General features: G+C 39.4%; 1 protein-coding gene and 1 long non-coding RNA gene across 5 annotated transcripts in view; one reads left to right on the top strand and one right to left on the bottom strand.

Annotated features, from left to right (window-relative positions):
- Positions 1-6,000, bottom strand: part of LOC119906777 (collagen alpha-1(XIV) chain-like) — a 516,646-nt gene that overhangs the window by 214,540 nt on the left and 296,106 nt on the right. The gene's annotated exons all lie outside the window — the stretch shown is intronic.
- Positions 124-972, top strand: LOC119906795. The gene is made up of 3 exons (XR_005445030.1): positions 124-189; positions 428-570; positions 874-972. It is a non-coding gene; the product is annotated as an uncharacterized LOC119906795 (long non-coding RNA).

Below are 6,000 nucleotides of genomic sequence, written 5' to 3'. Positions count from 1 at the left end.
TTTTGAATGCTCTGAACTGTTGAACAAGTTGAACCTCCGACCGTGTGTCGTAGGTTTCCGTATGATGGAGCTGTTTGGGCTGGTGGAGAATCGCTACAGCAGCGTCTCTGGGTTTCAATGGACCTGGCACCTTCAATACCTTCCCAGTTTCCACCTGCACAGCGATGCTTTTCTGGCACAGCCAACCAGGTATTGTTACTGTGATGTTTAACAAGTGTCCTCTCATAAATAGTACCTTGTCTATTAAATGCTTTATTGCCACCTGCTGCATGGATCTCACACAATAGACATTAAAGTGTGTTTGTTCAACGTAAGATAGAATTACTTACTCTGATAGCTCCAGCTGAGTATTGACTGTATTCAGACCCCATAATCTACACTGTTCGCTTCATAATCAATATTTACCTGGTTTCTGTTCTGACTACAGGTACATCCATCCCGAAGGGCTGCCCTCTGACTACACCATCACCCTGCTGTTCAGACTGCTGCCAGACACTCCAGAGGAGCCCTTCGCCCTCTGGGAGATCCTCAACAAGAACAACGAGCCGCTGGTGGGAGTCATCCTCGACAGTGAGTCAGGGATCTTGCTGTGGGAGCATCCAGTTGTCAAAAAGAAAAAACATTTGTTTCTCGTCATTTTGTACGTTGTTTTTCTATAATTACAAATCCATCACAATCAAACTGAATGTATAAAACACCAAGATGGTTATGGTTGTCATGAAGGAGGTAAAAGCTGTCATTACTCATCCCCGTCATGAAATCAAAACCTGTCAAAGAAAGACATAATATAAATAAAAGTAAAGTAAAGTAAATAGACAAGTGCTTTATTTTCTTCTTTTTGTAACATGCAGTTTTTGTTGTGTCTTCATGCAGACGGCGGAAAGACTCTGACGTTCTTCAACAACGACTACAAAGGAGAGTTCCAGACGGTCACCTTCGAAGGGCCAGAAATCAAAAAACTCTTCTACGGCAGTTCCAAGGTCAGAATCACTCCAGTCCAGGTTTCTTTTTTCTTTGCCTGACTGATTGACTGACTGATTCCTAACACACTGACTGATTGATCATCTGTCAGAGTGAGTGACAGACTTAATACTTCAGCTTTAAAGTGTTTACCAGGATGTCTTGGGGCATAAATGATGGAAAGTCAACCGTTTTGACGGTCCGTCGCAGAAACTGTGATGAGGTGTGAGATTCTTCACTGATAATAAAATAAAAAAAACACTTCCTGCTGAGGATGCAGAGGGTGATGCAGAGTCATGCTGTGCCACAGTGATGTTCACACGAATGTGACAGGAGCAGCAAAGTCACTTGACGACTGTTGGGCTGAGTTACAAACTGCTTATTTTACTGAGTGACTAATAGACATGATGTGTTTGTTGTGGCTGGTTAACTAACTTGTTGTTTTAATGACTGATCTAGCTGCTGACTGACTGGGTTTTGGCAACAGATACCTTAAAGCTTCAAATCATAGCCTACTCCCAATTAGACGTCTCTTTTACTGGCCTGGTGCGGGTACACGTTTTGACACATAAACACGGGTCTTGATTTGACGCCTAATCAGGTTTTTTAGAAGTTCTCTGGATGTATAAAACCTCTTAAACCCCACTGGGTCGCCTGCAAGAGCTAGTTCTAATCTATTTAGCCCAAATATACAAATATAAATGTTAAACCTTTGTCAATATTAGGGGTGGGGGGAAAAAATCGTTACAGCGTATTATCGCATATTTTGCAATGCAATATCGTATCATAACACGAACGTCAAGTATCGATCTTTTACTATATAATTGTACATGAGAAGTTTGTTTTTTGGCTTTAATAAAATTGTTTTTTCAATCAACTAGAAAAAGAATTTCCTTTGGACACAATTTGAAGTTGGGAAAAAGATAAAACGCAATAATATCGTATCGTGACATAGGTATCGTGATAATATCGTATCGTGGGGCCTCTTGATTCCCAACACATCGTTCGCGATCGGTTAGAATGTCCACAATTTATATATATTATAATAATTTGATGGAAACAATTCAGATTTGCCATTATTGTAAACAAGAGAGATGAAAAAGCCTATTTTTATACAAGTAATATTCATACTGGTTGAAGTAAACATTTCATAGCAGCCTATTTCCCATCTTTGCTGAGCAGAGTTTTGTATGAAAGGAATTAAAGGATAATGTATTTGTCCCAAATACAGGCAGAGTGAGTTCAGTGATTGAAGTAAATAAAAGCCAGAGTTATGTAATTGACATTAGACTGCCTCGTTTTTCTGTTTCTTTTGATCCAGTGGTTCATCAGTATGTTAATTAATTTGCTCAGTTGTCCCTTCTTTACCTTGGGTTCCTACTGCCTTCCCTCCTCCTACTTCCTTCCTTGCACTCGTTCTTCTGTCATCTAAAACCTCGCTGAGCAGCGAGACGGTAGGCGGAGTCCTGACAGGCCGGCTGTAGTTGAGTCGTGGCCTGAGCCTGAACCAGCTCACAGTCATGTTGTGTTAGTGTCAGTGTCGGCGCTGAGGGACTCGCTGACTGATCGGCAGACACTTCTGTCTGCTCGCTGTGACAGCAGAGCTTATCCTGCTTATCCTTTCACCTTTTGTTCCGCTGTGTGAGTGTGTTTGTGTGTGTGTGCTCATGCAACTGCATACATAGTGGATTTTATAATCCTAGAGGACGGGCACCTGCATTGCCTGCCTGAAGTCTATCTGACTTTTTATAGGTGATTATGGATGAGAGGATATCACTAATTTGAAAGTCATCTCTTAGAAATGTCCAACTGTGGTGATAGACATAACTACTAACTTTTAAAGACTGAATGGTCCCCCTGTGTGTTACCAAAGTTCAGCTTTCGTAACACTTTTCACACTTTAGATAAAACTCTGAATGTTTCCGTCTGTCTCATTCTTAGTTCCTGAAAAGCTGACGTCTTAGAAAAATGAAGAAATGTCCTTCAGCAAGGTTTTAGACTGATAGGGCTGCGCTGCTTCACACTTCACACTCTTAACAGGATTATATTACAGTTCTCCAGTGCTAATGCAGGTCGGCGGGCCTCTGCAATGCCTGTAAATGTGTACAAGAGTATGTACATACACACTCCCACACGACTGGGTATGGAACAGATACAGTAGGATACAGTAGACTTTGTGATTACACCTTTACAGCAGGCAGTCCTGATACAGAATAAGCCACCGTGACTTAATTTTACTATGTGTTATATGTTTGGCTTAGAACTCAGCTGCAGCCCATCTGCATGAATATACCTGAGGGAGGTGTTTATAAAGTAGAAATATGAAGTAAATTATTTGCAAATTTTGACAACCATTGCAGCCAGCTCTGTTGAATACTAATAAGTTGTTATTTTTTGTTTTTAAAACCAGGTTCTGGTGGATGGTTGTTAGTACACAAGCATTTATTTTCACTCTGTATCGTCACTCTCTGTGTTACCACAGTGTATCTTTGCATGCCTTGACATAATGGCTCCCTACCTTTTTAAAACGAGTGAATTCACTCTGAGATGTTCAGTGCACCAGCACACAGTTTGTTTCCCGCTGAGAAAGTTCATCTCAGTTAACATGAAAAATCACTTTGACATTTACAAGTAATTTCACAGCAGCAGTGAACTTAAACTCAACAGACAGACCAACACAGAGTCGACCCCCACAGCAAACAATGACTGAGCAAAAACCCTGTCCTGAATACAGCTGCTACTTCTCTTAATATCCCTACTATATACATTAGAGGCTGAGGACTCCTGTGGGTCAAGGGATTCCGTGGGATTGTAGTCAATTACAGTAATCATCACGGGACTCGGAGAGGACCGGGAGAAAAAAGTCAACGGGAGCAGGTGGGACGGGAATCACAGGCCTGACTCATTATAGTAATTAATTTATATATATATATATACAATAAATAATGTTTTAAAATAAAGTTTGTGTTATCCCTATATTATTTGGCCTCTGAATAAACTTTCTAAATAAATAGACGGTGAAGAGGATGTTACGTCAGAGCTGTGAGGTTAAAAATGAACATCCTCTAGCCAAACAGAGTCTACTACTAATGCCATTACTATTGCTGCTACTACTACTAGTATAGTAGTAGTAGGAATAATTATAGTTATAGTAATAACCTTGTGTAGCACTTCTCACTTTTGCATTGCAAAGTATGTCGTCCCCACAGAATCATAACAAAATTAAAACTCATATAACACATTACTACTTTGTACTGAGAAAACAAAATGCAGTTTTGCATGTAACCATAAGTGCAAAAAGCAGCAGTGTGCAGAGACATGTAAATATTAATATAGGTAATGTATAAATAATAATGAGGAATAGATTATGGTTTCCTTTTTGTTAATCCTGCAATTGATGCTACCTCTACTGCAACACTGTCTTCATAAATATAAAAAGTTATTTCTTTCTCTGTGGCTGTGAAATAAGGAATGTCTCCAGTAGCATTTACAGTAAGGTGTAAATAAAAAGTGTGAAACCGTTCAGTCCGTTAAAACTCCTGTGATCCGTTTCATTAACCTCTGTATAAAGATGCTAACGACATTACTGACATGGAAATGAGTCTCTCTGTTGCAGGGTGTTGAGTATTATTAGTCTGCACCCTGCTATTTGTAAAACTGTGTACTTCTGTGACTATAATCATCTGTTGATGCTGAACAGTAAAACTAATTTCTTGTCCCCGCTAAGAATAAATGCTTTATTTATTTCCTCTGATCTAAACACAACAACTTACAAGAGCTCTAACAAAAAGAAAAAAATTATAAAATGTTGGAAACTTTTCACTTCTTGTGTCGAGAGAAGTGCAAAGTTAAGTCATGCTTATGTGTCACAACTCCACTTAGTAATACTTAGAGTCAAAATTACAGGGCAGACTTTTTTCAGTTTATGGCCTGTTTTCCTTAGAGCTGTGTATGTGTTTTGCGTTTTGAATATCCTCTTTTCCAGGACAAACATGGAGCTTTTTAATAAGTTAATTTGCAGTGCTGTGAATTTTAATTGTAGCCTATAGAAACTGGAGATTTAAATAAGGGAGAGAAACGCACACAGGCATCCCTCAGCAACAGCTAAGCATTTTTATTTTTTCCTTTTCTGTAAATACAGCAGCCGGAAACACACAAGAGAAAACTTTTACCAACTCTTCTTTTTACCCGTCGAACAAAGGTGTGCTTATAGAGGAAGGTTAATAGGGTTCAGATGTGTGTGAGTCTGTACAGAAAACAATCACACAGGGTCACTGACAGCAGCTCTGTTAAAAGTTACAGGAGAAGAGGGTTAATGGTGTTGAGGAAGCCTCTCAGCACAGACGGGCGACGTTTCATCTGCCTCACAGTTCAGCACTTTGCTGTCCATGACGGTGACAGAACTTCCTGTATGTGCATTTATAAATAGCCATGTCGCTCAGGGAGGTAATTTTAGTTTCGTTTCCACACGCTCTCCTGGTCTTTGTCCCAGTTCCAGGTTGCAGAGCTATAATTGTGCACTGACATTCATTTTAAAACACGAGCTCGCACTTCTTTGAAATTTAATATTGGAAGTAAAATCAGGTTTGTTTGTTTATCCTGAATCCGCCTTAGCAAAGCCATTTTGTATTTCATTTGTGTTTTTATTCATTTAAGATGAAAACGTCTGCAGTTTTAAGTAGTTTGTGTCTGTCTGTGTGCTTTCACACTGCGCGCACACACGCGTACACACACATTTTGTTTGGCGGGCTTTAACTATTTTCCAGTGAAAACAAAATTAACTTTTTAATGTTTTCATTTCCTCATCATCTCTTTGGCAGTCTGCCTAGAAAAGTTATGTTTAAAGCTGGAATCAAATATACAGAATAAATGTGGGGCATGTTAACACCCACTTAAAACCTTATGTAAAAAAACTAAACAAACAAGAGGGTACAGTTTACAGAGAGAGTGCAGTGAGTCTTCTGTGATGTTTAGTCTTTGTCTAATGTAAAGTTGTGATTGTCAGATATTCTTTAATCTTCTCCATTTCCTTCTCTGGGT

The sequence above is a fragment of the Micropterus salmoides genome, unplaced genomic scaffold (genome assembly GCF_014851395.1).
Source record: "Micropterus salmoides isolate LMB-PRFRI ecotype aquatic unplaced genomic scaffold, ASM1485139v1 Ms_hic_scaffold_17, whole genome shotgun sequence".
Lineage (NCBI taxonomy): Eukaryota > Metazoa > Chordata > Actinopteri > Centrarchiformes > Centrarchidae > Micropterus > Micropterus salmoides.
Note: the sequence above shows the minus strand (reverse complement) of the source record. Positions and strands in the feature narration are given on the sequence as shown.